The sequence below is a fragment of the Lissotriton helveticus genome, chromosome 4_1 (genome assembly GCF_964261635.1).
Source record: "Lissotriton helveticus chromosome 4_1, aLisHel1.1, whole genome shotgun sequence".
NCBI lineage: Eukaryota > Metazoa > Chordata > Amphibia > Caudata > Salamandridae > Lissotriton > Lissotriton helveticus.
In genome coordinates this window covers 735,844,792-735,856,887 of record NC_136063.1, presented here as the reverse complement: position 1 = coordinate 735,856,887, position 12,096 = coordinate 735,844,792, and the positions used below count along the sequence as shown (strand labels likewise).

The 12,096-nt window shown below is 44.6% G+C and overlaps 1 long non-coding RNA gene across 1 annotated transcript in view; it reads right to left on the bottom strand.

Annotated features, from left to right (window-relative positions):
• LOC144827317 (uncharacterized) overlaps positions 1–331 on the bottom strand; it is a 53,712-nt gene extending 53,381 nt beyond the window's left edge. Inside the window, exons 1-2 of the long non-coding RNA XR_013610132.1 lie at positions 299–331; positions 25–138 (exon numbers count right to left, since the gene is read on the bottom strand). This is a non-coding gene — a long non-coding RNA (uncharacterized LOC144827317). The remainder of the gene's footprint in view (positions 1–24; positions 139–298) is intronic.
• Positions 332–12,096: the final 11,765 nt, after the last annotated feature.

The window sequence follows — 12,096 nt, the reverse complement described above, 5'->3', positions numbered from 1 at the left end:
CTTACCAAAATTAGTTAATCATACCTCCAGTTTCTCTTGGTGGCATCGCGTGATTTTAGCAGCAGACTTTTTCATCTCAATATGAAGGTAGTTCAGCTGGACCTCTTCCTGTTTTTTGTGCAATGGCTGCTTACTTCCCTAAAGTTGGAGCAGTGTAGATACACAACATAACATAAAATATGTTGTTTAGTCTGGGCTTAATTTGCTTAAATGTTTGTAGATATAATGACTCCCCCATCCAAAGTACTTTTCAATAGGGTACATCACTAGCTCCCATAGATTACATATTTATACTTACCCATCAATTTGCTTTTTGCTGTTTTTCTGAAACTGAAAAACATAAGACAGTAATTTCTGCTCATATGTTAATTGTTGGGCATATCATACTTCACTGTAAACAGACTTTTAACATGGCAACAGTTACCTTGTGAGGATTTATGCACTTAGTGGCGCTCCTTAACTCTCAGATAGATCAAGTTCCTAAAACTGACTTTTAATCTGAGGTTGATTTCCTTCCTTAATATCTACTGTGTTTACAAGTCTCCCTGACACCATAATTGTTAACAGAAACTCTCAATACATTTATGTAATCCCCATAATAAAATGTATTAACTCATGTCATCTGGAGCTAATGGTTTATGTGGACAAAACTCAAATTATAGAATACTGGATGATGAGCTTCAAATGGTACAATCTCACTTTTAAACCAGTCAGTCTGCTGTGGCATATTGGGTGAAGAGAAATTGTCTGCAATTGAATCAGTTTTCATGGAGTATCGTACCGCACAAAATGTATGTCTTAAGAAACAAGAAATCAACAATTGTGTGTAACCTCATATGCAGTCCCTTGTCTCATGGTGGGTGTCCACGTGGGATCTCTGTTTTACGTGAAGGACCGAACTGACGTGGACCATGACGGGTATGAGAGGACGCCGCATCACAGTGGGTACATATGGAAAGAATAAAACATTTAAGAAGTATCCTCTGATGGTTGGCCTTTTGAGACAGAATTAAAATCTCAAGCTTAGACTTAATACCGTGGGATCAATACAGTCAAGAATATATGAACCTTGAGATACAGAGATTAGAGATTACATGGTAACCTACAGCAGTGAGCTGATCATAGGCCCACCTGCCATCCCCAACCAGTCATCCTTCCCATACCTTTCCTCACTGTATTCAACAATATGAGATAGTAAGTTAAATTCATCACTTCTGAAGCTCCGCTCAGTGACGATACAGTAATAGCAATGTCCATAATTAAATAGATAAGTATGAAGAGTGTGATATCCAGTGGTACATTTAATAAATATCCCTTATACCCTTGTCACCATTAGAACAGTGAGGTTCTTGTTGGAGCGTTAAACAGCCTAATATCCCCACTCTTATGACATATCAATCACTTTTGTGTCCGAAGAAGGTTGCTCAAAATGTTGTCAATGATAGATCTTCTAGTTTGTATTCTACTCGCTTGTAAGATGCTATTGAAAATATTTCCCTGAGGTAACCGCTAAGACTGTGGCAAGCCAGTTACTAGATTATAGAATGATATCTGGCTATGAGGACATTTCATCAAGCATTTTTAGAGTCCACCGGTTCACCTGTGATCCCAATCAAGGTTTCAGTTTCTGACCAGAAATCATCCCAATAGGATCGCACCTTCTGACATTCCTGAACTACATGATTGATGTAAAGATCAGTTTTGTGGCATCTCCACCAGGTTAAGTCGCCAGGGAGCCCTGCCTTCCTCAGTCTATATAGGGACCACTGCCAACTTTACATGATTTTGCAGTGTTCCAGCTTCAGTCTGTCCACTCATAAGATACTTATCATAATGTCTTCATCCATATATTTTAGGTACATTCTGGTGGACTACCAGACTTTGAACTGAATCTGTGTTGGGAACAAGAAAAACAAATCGATTAGGAGTTTGTATAGCCTGAGACTCTCCCTTTGTAGGTTCCCAAAGTTTGTAGTAAGACTACAGGGTAGACTCACTCTGACAAAGTAGCTGGACATTGTCCCATAGTTACAGCTGGAAACTGCATTAACTGGCGGTACCTCCAGGACGACTGATGTAGGGAAAGTGTGTATATGGTGTGTGCTTCAGGGAAAGACATTTTCCTGCCTTCTATCAGTATTTGGTCTTTTTCAGTCATCGCTTTCTCAACAAAGTGCATCCAAATAGGCTTGCAATCCCCGTCAGCACGTAGAAAACTGTGGTGGCAGGTGACTAGTGCTTGAGTGACAGTTTTCCTCATGCTGACGGGGATCGATATGATGATCTTTTGGAGCATGCGGAGGGTGTGAAAGCAGGTGGAGGAGATTGTGTTTATCTGGTGTTTCATGGTGAGAGTTTGGTCCTGGATGATGCCAAGGTTGCAGGCGTGGTCTGTCGGTAAGGGTTCGAGTTCAGAAGACCACCAGGTGTCATTCCACAGGCAGGTGTTGTTCCCAAAAAACTGCACTTCCATCTTGTCCGTGTCGATCTTCAGGCAGTTGGTCTTCATCCATTCAATAACAGTTGTCATGCAGGTGAGGAAGTTGGTACCAGTGGTTGGTGGGTCTTTAGAGAGCGAGAGCATGAGCTAGGTGTTGTCTGCGTAGGATATGATGGTCAGGCAATGGATACTGATGATGACAGCCAGGGGCATCATGGAGATGATGAAACGGTGGGGTTGAGGGATGAACCTTGATGAATGCCACAGTTGGCACTCTTTGGTTCCAAGGTGAAGGTTGATAGGCTGATTCTCTGGGATTGTCCTGTGACAACAGATGCAATCCATTTGCTTGTGTCTCCCTGCATCCTGATGTGGTGGACGCTCTTGATGAGTATGTGGTAGGATAATGTGTTGAATGTTGCTGAGCCGTCAATGAAGAACAGGGCCCATGATTCATAATGGTCGAGGAGGGTTCTGCTGTTGTCTGTGGCAGCAATCGGTACGGTCTCTCAGTGGAGTCTGTGAGCATCATTTTCATTATCACTATGCCACTCATCACAAATATATTGCTGGCCCTGGGTGGCACATTTGTTTTAACAACTGGCACCTTGCCCCATAGTGATTGCATGAGAGCAGACCATCTCTCCATATTAAGCTGGATTTTCGCAAGTAGGAAATTCAAGTTACCTTCTATGATATTAGAAAGACCAGGATTCATCAAGATTCCAAAGTATTTTAGGTTGGTTGGTTTCTATCTGAACGGATGGGACCCTCATTTAGTGATGGTGCTGGTGTAGGTCAGGAGGGTGGCTTTACTTTTCAACTAGTTAATACAGTAGCCAGAGAAGGTTGCACATTTTGAAATCATGGTCATAAGGTGCGTCAAGGATGCTACCACAATGTATAGAATCAGTAGGACTTCCCAAGAATAAACTATTGCCTTTAACTCACCAGTGGGAGTGAGAACACCTCGGATCTGGTGTTTTCTAATAGGTATCAAAAGCAGCTTGAATATGGGAACAAAAAGCGGCAGAAATAATTGGCATCCCGGCTTCATTCCCCTGCAGATTGCACAGGGTTGCCAGGTATGCCAATTGCAGAAGACCACTACTTTGAGACAAGTTTAGAGCCATTTCACTGTGGTCAAGAATCTTTGACCTAAACCCATGGAGTTCAATAAACTGAATAGATATCCCCCCTCAACCCCCTCAAAATCCTTCTTGGAATTAAAGGATACTTTTGTCTTCCCTTCTGTATCATCCCTCATTTGACAGACTACATATGTTAATGTTCTTTAAGTTAAAGGCAGATGACCAATGTGGAATGAATCCCACTTGGGCAGTGTGTATCAGTGATGACAGTAGTTCCTTTAACTGGTTAGATACAACATTTGCTAGAATCTTTAAGTCCACTTTGATTAAAGAAATTGTCCTGTAGCTCTTTGTCAGGTTAGAGTAAGCGTACTAGTCTTACTTTGTTAACATCAGAGAGTGGGGAATCATAGTCTTCTACCTAATTGTGTAACATTTAGCTGAGTAGCCATCTACTCCTGGGTCTTGGAAGTGGGAAGGTTGTCTATAACCTGGCCTATCTCTTTTTCAGTGTTGTCATCTACCAGTTTGACTGTTATCTCAGGTAGTGTTTGGGTGTGGGTAATTGCGAGGAAACTCCTCCTCTGTGTATTCAGAGCAGTTTGCTGTATTCAGTCTTTCGTAAAAAATATAGGACTTGTAAAATGTCTGTAGATGTGTTAGCATTACACACAAGTCATTCCTAATACCTGTGATCATGTGGAAGGCTTCCTGCTGCCTCAACTGGTAAGCTTTCAGGCCTTCCGCCTTTGCTCATCTCTTATAATGCCTCTGTTTTCAGCTAAGGACAGAGTATCCTGCTTGGCAACAGTAGATCCCATTTAGTTCAGATTTGTTTTCCAGAGAATTTCTTCAGGTGTGTCTCAGGAATGTGTTTTATTGTACCATATGGTAAAGTGAGCCACTTGTCGCCTAGTGTTTCATGAGCCACAAGTCCCTGTCATTTCAGAAGGGCTACATTTCACATTAACATCCCTGTAAACATGCCTTCCCCACCTCTCACAATACATAGGAAGAGGGCACAGAGTGACTATTCTCGCCCACATAAATAGTGGCTAAACCATGCACTCTACATTTCACTTCTGATATTTTAAGCCTTGGGTTGTGTCATTGGTCCATTGTGGATGTTGGTATACCTATCGGAAGTTGGAAATGTACCACATCATGATTGGAAGTGCTGTTTGTAATAATCTCCGCTTCTTCAATGTATGGAAGAAGGCTGGATGTACATAGGTGTTATACCTGCTATACATGGCCTGTTTTTCCCCCAAATCTTTTGGCTTTCCTTCACCTATTTGTCTAAATTCGCTTCTTGTTAGCCATAGTACTGTGTGCACATAACTACTCCTAACCAGTGCTAAAGAGTTTGTGCTAACTCCTCTAAACGTGGTAAAACTGACTTACCCAATTTGTTAATTTAATTTACTTATAGGTCCCAAGTAGAGTAGTACTACATGTACCCAGGGCCTGTAAAATAAATGCCACCAGTGGGCCTGCAGCACTCATAGTATCACCCACTTATGTAACACTTCAAAGCATGTCTCAGGCCTTCCATTGCAACCTGTGCAAAGTTTTAAACTTCCATTTCGATGACCTGGAAAAATAAAATTTTTGCCAGGCTAAACTTTCCTTTTTAATACACATGTTGCACCTAGGTTAGACCGTAACAAGCCCCAAATATTTTAAAAGTTGGACATGTACTTTTAAGTTTTACATGTCCTAGTAGTGAACAACTCTGTACATTTGTTGTGTACTACTGTAACACCCACCTCTCCCATAGAATAACATTGGATTATCTTATTTCATTGAACACGTGATAACTTTTGTTTGGGAACATATAGAAATGACATGTTTAGTCAATAGAGTTGTAATTTAAAACCTACTTATTGCAAAGTTGCATATTAAGTCACAATTCTTAAAATGCCACTTTTAGATAGTTGGTATTTTCTTGTCATAATTGTTTGGTTCCTGTGTCCTGGGTCACAACTAGGTGTAGCTGGCCTTTGTGAATTCCTAACAGACAGTATCACAAAGGGGGACTGGATGTTGGCAGGATTGGCCATCATGACCTGATGGGATGGGTGGAGATGCGACCTACCACAATTGCTCCTTAAAGGAGTTGCCTCTAAACACAAAGAACTTCACATTGACCTTTGTGACTCCAGATCTTCTGGGAGAAGGGCAAGGCCAGGAAGGAAAGTCCAGCACCAGATGGAGGAATTGTAGATGTTTCTCTCACTTCAAACCTGGCACCAGATATAAATATTGGACCGTCAGACCAACTCCTCAGCACATTCCTGGACCTCTGGATACTACAGAAGAATAGTTACCCTGCTGCCAGAGTACTGTCCTGCTGCTTGGGACCTGCCCTACCGTCTGAGAAGGAAGACTGACCATCTTCCTTCATCTCTTGATACCTGAAGTGACTCCAAGGGTTAGCTGACTGGCCTCCTGTTTAGAGCTGCAGGGACATAACAAGCTCCATTGGTCTTTCTAAAACTGCCCAGTTCACCTACTGAAGTGGATGTGTCTGGCACACAACTGGACTTACATGAGCCATACTGGCTTCTGCTGGAATGAGTTACTGATCCCCAAGAGGTACCTCCCAGGTCCTGGACCCTAAGGGGTCATTATGATGACGGGCGGACTGTGAAACGGGACCGCCCGCCATAAGGGCGGGGGTCCCGTGGGGGGAATTAGGATGTGCCCACCACAGTGGCGGGCACATCCTGTAGTTTTAGCATTGTGACGGGCGGTGCACTCTGCACCGCCCGCCACAATGTAAAAAAATGTTTTTTTGCATTTGCATAGGCAAAGCGGCAGGCACCGCGCGGTGCCTGCCGCTTTGCCTATGCAAATGTGGGGGGGTACCATAGGTACCCCCCATGTGCCCCCTGACAGTGGTGTGAACCTGGGGGCCCTGCAGGGGGCCCCCGCAGCAATCCCCGCCTGTCTTTCCGTGGCGGCATTGCCGCCGCGGAAAAGCCTCTACTTTGTGCAATTATAATATGGCTGGCGGTGTCCATTGGACACCGCCACCATATTAATCCATTACCGCCGCGGTCGCCTTGCGACCACGGCGGTAAATCGGCGGACGGTCTTTCCGTCCGCCGCTGTGCCCTCCGCCATCCTAATCTGGCGGAGGGGAAAACGGGAGTGCTTGTCGGGCGGATTGCCTCCGCCAGGGTGGCGGTGGCCACTGCCACCCTGGCGGAGGCAATCCGCCCGACATCCTAATGGACCCCTTGGTTTGGGACAATTTGAGCTCCTCCTAGGAGAAGTAGAGAAATGCTGCTGCAGATTTTGCCGCCTGAGATGGACACTGAAGTGAAGATCCAGTGAACTGACTCTTCCTGCTACAGTGACTGCCAAAGACAATCGGCAATGTGAGATCCGCAATTTGTGCTTCAACATCGACAATCTGTGATGACTGCCAATGTGAAGATCCAGCAATAACCATCTACCTGCCCAACTGGTTCTTTGTGCTACAGTGACGACCATCCACGACATCCTGCCTGCTCCTCACGGCCTCCTCTGTAGCAAACTGGATTCTTGTGCTGGACTTTTAGAAGGTAATATTTTCAGCTGTACTAGCCTGGCCCTTATATCTAAATCACTCTCCATTACAGTTGGCATGAAGTTGTGACTTTCCCAGGTCTAGCATGACCGGATGACCATGAGTGGCGCTTTGTGCTTTTATGCGCTACACCTTCTTAAAATTTTGCAATTGCATATCTCCGGTTCTACTGATTGTTATTTTGGTGGCAAATAATGTATTTAATTTTACTCTATTTTTTCAAATTGATGTGGGATTTTGCCTGTGTTCTGTTTTCACTTTATTACTGTTTGTGTGCTACATAAATACTTTACAAATTGCCTCTAAGTTAAGGATAACTGCTTTTGTGCATGCTACCAGAGGGTTAAGTACAGGTTAATTTATTGACTTTTGTGGTTCACCCTGACAAGGATTGTGGCTGTTGCTTGAGAAAGGGTCACATCCCCCTCAACAAAAAACCCGATTTCTCACAGTAGGTAATAGTGAACCAGAGTGCTGGTGCTATATGTGCTGGAGGTGAATGTGTAATCACAATATTAAAGATGAGTCAGTCTCTAGGGGGTCTCGTAATGAGTGGTCAAATTGTATTCAGTGAGGATATGGCAATACTTCCATCTGGACTTCCCTTGGTGGTCAGGTTTGTCTAGTACTGGGGACCGTGACTAAATTCCAGTCACCTCCCAAGAGTGATTTGGTCTTTGGCATAGCAAGGTGAGTGCAATATTATGCTACCTCATCTCTCATTGGGGCATTTACAGAACCAAACACTAGTGTTAAGCACTAGATGCTAGCCTTAAGAATTATGTATTGCCCTTTTGGATCAAGCCATATTTTGGGTACTCTCAGCGACAATGCCTTCTGCCTCAAAATATCTATCCTTACTTTATGATGGGGCTTGTTTGATGGTGTCTCATCCCCTTTTTGGGATACCCCACATGCTTGGTATTCCCTGCCAACTCAATCTCATCAGAATTTCTCACTTTGAAGGTGGGAGAGGTGTTTTTCTTGGATAAATACCGTACCCATATGATGAGTATGCTGATTCGTGTTCACAGAAGGGTAGACACTCCAATAGGAATGATAATTTAACTTATGGAAATAGAAAAGCTTTGACTCTCTAGACAGACAATACAATAGTTATATGAGAGGCAGACAAAAGAAGTAATATTGTCATCATGTGAAGAAGTAATTATGATAATGAAATCAGGAGCCAATGGAGTGATGTTCACTGGTATGGAAAAATTCAGGTAAACCCAATTTATGAGGACAACAGTTGAGTTTCTGAAAAATGATATTCTTGGAAAGAAATTGAACTGTTAGATGAAAGTGAATTCAGATACCTCAGAGTTGCTCATGCCTACCCAAAATCCATAAATCTAGGAACTCTCCACCTGTCAGGCTAATTGTTTCTGGAGACACCAAGGCTCTGCAGCTGTGGCTTACTGAGAGGTTGGAGGATCTCACCCCTAAGTCAGCCCCCCGGTCCACGGTAATACGGCAATCTGCGTCGTGGTTCACGGAGGCGCTGCGCGTGGCTCGCAGCCAATGTAAGGTTGCTGAGCGGGCCTGGTGCCTTCAGTACAACGGGGAGGCTAAAAGTGCCTACAGGGCGGTTGTGAAAGCATATCACCGGGACATCCTAGGCGCTAAGAAAGAATATCTTGCTAGGAGGATTGAGGCGTCGGCGAACTCCTGTAAGGAGATTTTTACGATTGTGAAGGAGTTCACGACCCCTATCTCCCACTCGCCCCCGCCAGTATCATCGGATGCGTGGGCGTGTGATCTTGCCAGTTTTTTTACCAACAAGATCAAGGCGATTCAGGCCTCCTTCTCGGAGAGCTCGGAGGAGGGCTGTTGCGGCCCCGGGTCGGGTCATGGGTTACCATCCATGCCGGTCGCTGTGTTGTCAGACTTTCCAGCTGTCTCCAGCGACGCGTCCCGGGTGTTGTTGGCCAGTCTTAAATCAGGTTCGCCACTGGACCCATGCCCTGCCCAATTTTTGACCGGGATAGCGGCGGTGGTGAACCCCCTGGTTAACCCTATCCTCAATGCCTCCCTGAGGGAGGGGAGTGTTCCACGTACCTTGAAAAGGGCGATGGTAATCCCCCTCCTGAAAAAGCCCGGCCTTGATGCCACGGTTTTGGCCAATTATAGGCCAATCTCACTTCTCCCGGCTCTGGCTAAGATCACAGAGAAACATGTCCATGGCGTCTTGTCGAGCTTTTTAGAAGCCAACAATCTGCTCCATCCATCCCAATCCGGATTCCGCCCTAATTTTAGCACGGAATCGGCGTTGTTGGAGGTCTCAGAGATCATCAGGGAGACTTTGGATGTGGGTGGCAAGGCCATGTTAGTCATGTTGGACCTGTCGGCGGCCTGTGACACCGTCCCCCATGAGGCGCTCCTCGCCAGGCTTTATGACATCGGCATCAGGGGAACGGTGTTCAAATGGTTTACATCTTTTCTTATAGGCCGCCGCCAAACGATCTGGGTTTCCCAGAGCTCCGCCGAGATGCCGCCATTGGGAGTCGGGGTTCCACATGGTTCGGTGTTGAGCCCGTCATTGTTTAACATCTTCATGTCCCCTTTGGCGGCGGCGGTGGAGGCTTATGGGGCCCAGATCGTGTCCTACGCCGACGACACGCAACTCCTCTTCACTTGCGGTAAAGATCAGGCATTTGATGGGGAGAGTATTCGGGGCTGTCTGGGAATGGTCTTTGACTGGTTCCAGCGGAACAGTTTAAAGGCCAACTCCAGCAAGTCGGAGGTCTTATTCTTTGGTTGTGCCACTGACCCTGACTGGCGGCAATGGTGGCCCTCTGATATGTGTCCTCCTGCACAGTCATCACAGGTTGCTAAAAATCTTGGTGTCAAGCTGGATAACAGGCTCTCACTAAGAGCTCATGTCCTGGGGCTGGCTGGCACCTGTTTTGGTATTCTTAAGATGCTTCGCAAGTTTTTACCACTGCTGTCTGTGGAGCATAGGCGGATTACTGTGCAGGCGCTCATCGGATCCAGGTTGGATTATGCCAACGCCCTTTTCCTTGGCCTTCCGGACTACTTGGTCCAGCGCCTGCAGGTGGCACAAAACTCTGCTGTCCGCGCCATTTTTGGCCTGCACAGGCGAGCACAAGCTTCTGGGTTGCTGCACACGCTTCACTGGCTGCCTATCCGGGAGCGGATTATGTTTAAATCCCTGACGCTGATGCACAAAGCATTGTTTGGTTTAGGTGCTGGATACCTGCGGCGAAGATTGGCCTTTTATTGCCCAGCCCGCTCACTGCGGTCCGAATCTCTTTTTAAGGCTGTGGTTCCGCGTGTGAGGAAGGCCCGCACTGGGGGCACTCCTTCAGCTACAATGCCCCCCAGCTGTGGAATTCGCTCCCGCTGGCGCTCCGCAGCACCTCCAATCTGCTTCAGTTGAGGAAGAGCCTGAAGACCTGGCTTTTTAATCTTTAGGCGTTCCTCTGGTGTTTTTTTTTTCTCTTCTTCTTTGTATCTGTTTATTTCGTGTTGTGTTATTCTACTTCGAGCTGCCTGTGGAAAGCGCCGGGACACTCTTTTAGGGTAGCCGTGCGCTATATAAACTTAATTTAACATAACATAACATAACATAACATAACATCTTGGAGTCTCAATGAGCACTTATCTGAGTATGTTGGACTATTCTTAAAATCTTTGGTGGTTAACATGCCCTTTTATATAAGAAACACAATGGTCATGTTGAACAAAATGATTGATGTGACATAGGATTCCATCATGATGTTTGTATCCTTCAATGTAGTAAGACTTTATACTTAAATATTTAATGAGTTTGGTCTCTGGGCCCTGGAACATTTTTTGTTGAGAAGGAGTGCCAGTTTGTTAGAACATTCCAAGATGTTGATTGAAATGGCAGAACTGATTTTGACTAATTACTTCTTCTTGTTTGCAGTGATTGCTATTACCAAGTCCAAGGTACTGTGATGGGGTCCAGGTTTACACCCTTTTACTCCAACCTTTGTATCGGTTGATTTGAGAGGGTGATTGTCTGGGCCTCATCTACTAGAGAATGAATGGAGTACATCTATTTCTAAGGATGCTTCATTGATGATGTGCTGATCACATTGGCATGTATGAGTGAGAGTTTAAATGAGAATGGGGAAAATCTCAATGAAAATGCATATCAGGTGCAATTCACGATGTGCAATAACCCAGATAAAATCAACTTTTTGGATGTACAATTGTTTATAAAGGGTGACACCATACAGGGTAGACTGTACTGCAAGGAAACAGCTACCAACAGTATCTTGAGAGTGGACAGTGCACATGCTTTTTCAGAAATTGGTGAAATCCCTTATGGTGAGATGATCAAATTGTGCAAGAATTGTGGTCAGGATCAAGATGTTGATGCAAGCATGGAAGATCTAAGAAACAGATTCAATGTATGGGGGTATGATGGTAATTTATTGAATTGAGCAGAAAAGAGAATATTGATAGAAGCCTCACTCTTGTACAGAAACCAAAGAATAAAAAAGGTGATGAAAGAGTAGCACTAGTGGTGACTTGCAACCAAGACCACAAGAAGGTCTATAAAATATTACATAAAAATGTCTCTCTCTTAATTGGTGGGCCTGGTTTGGCTGATATCATCTCAGCACCACCTACTGTTACCTATATAAGGGGCCAAACAGTAAGAGACAAAGTGATGAGAAACTACTTCGACATTATTGAGTGTAACAGTGACAACTGGTTGCCAGATCCACCTAAAGGGTTCCATGCTTGTGGTGGGTGTAGTGTCTGCCAATATGGTCTCAACAAACTAAAAGACTTCAGTTACAATACATGACAACATATATATATATATATACAACAGTTGATCAATTGCAATATTATGGCTTCATTTGTAAAAGCTCAAACGTATATATAGGGGGTACTAAGAAACTACTGAAATGAAGGATACAAGAATATCATAGGTCAATTGCTAGCGATGATGTACAGTCATCCCTGGCACATCACATCAAAGATTG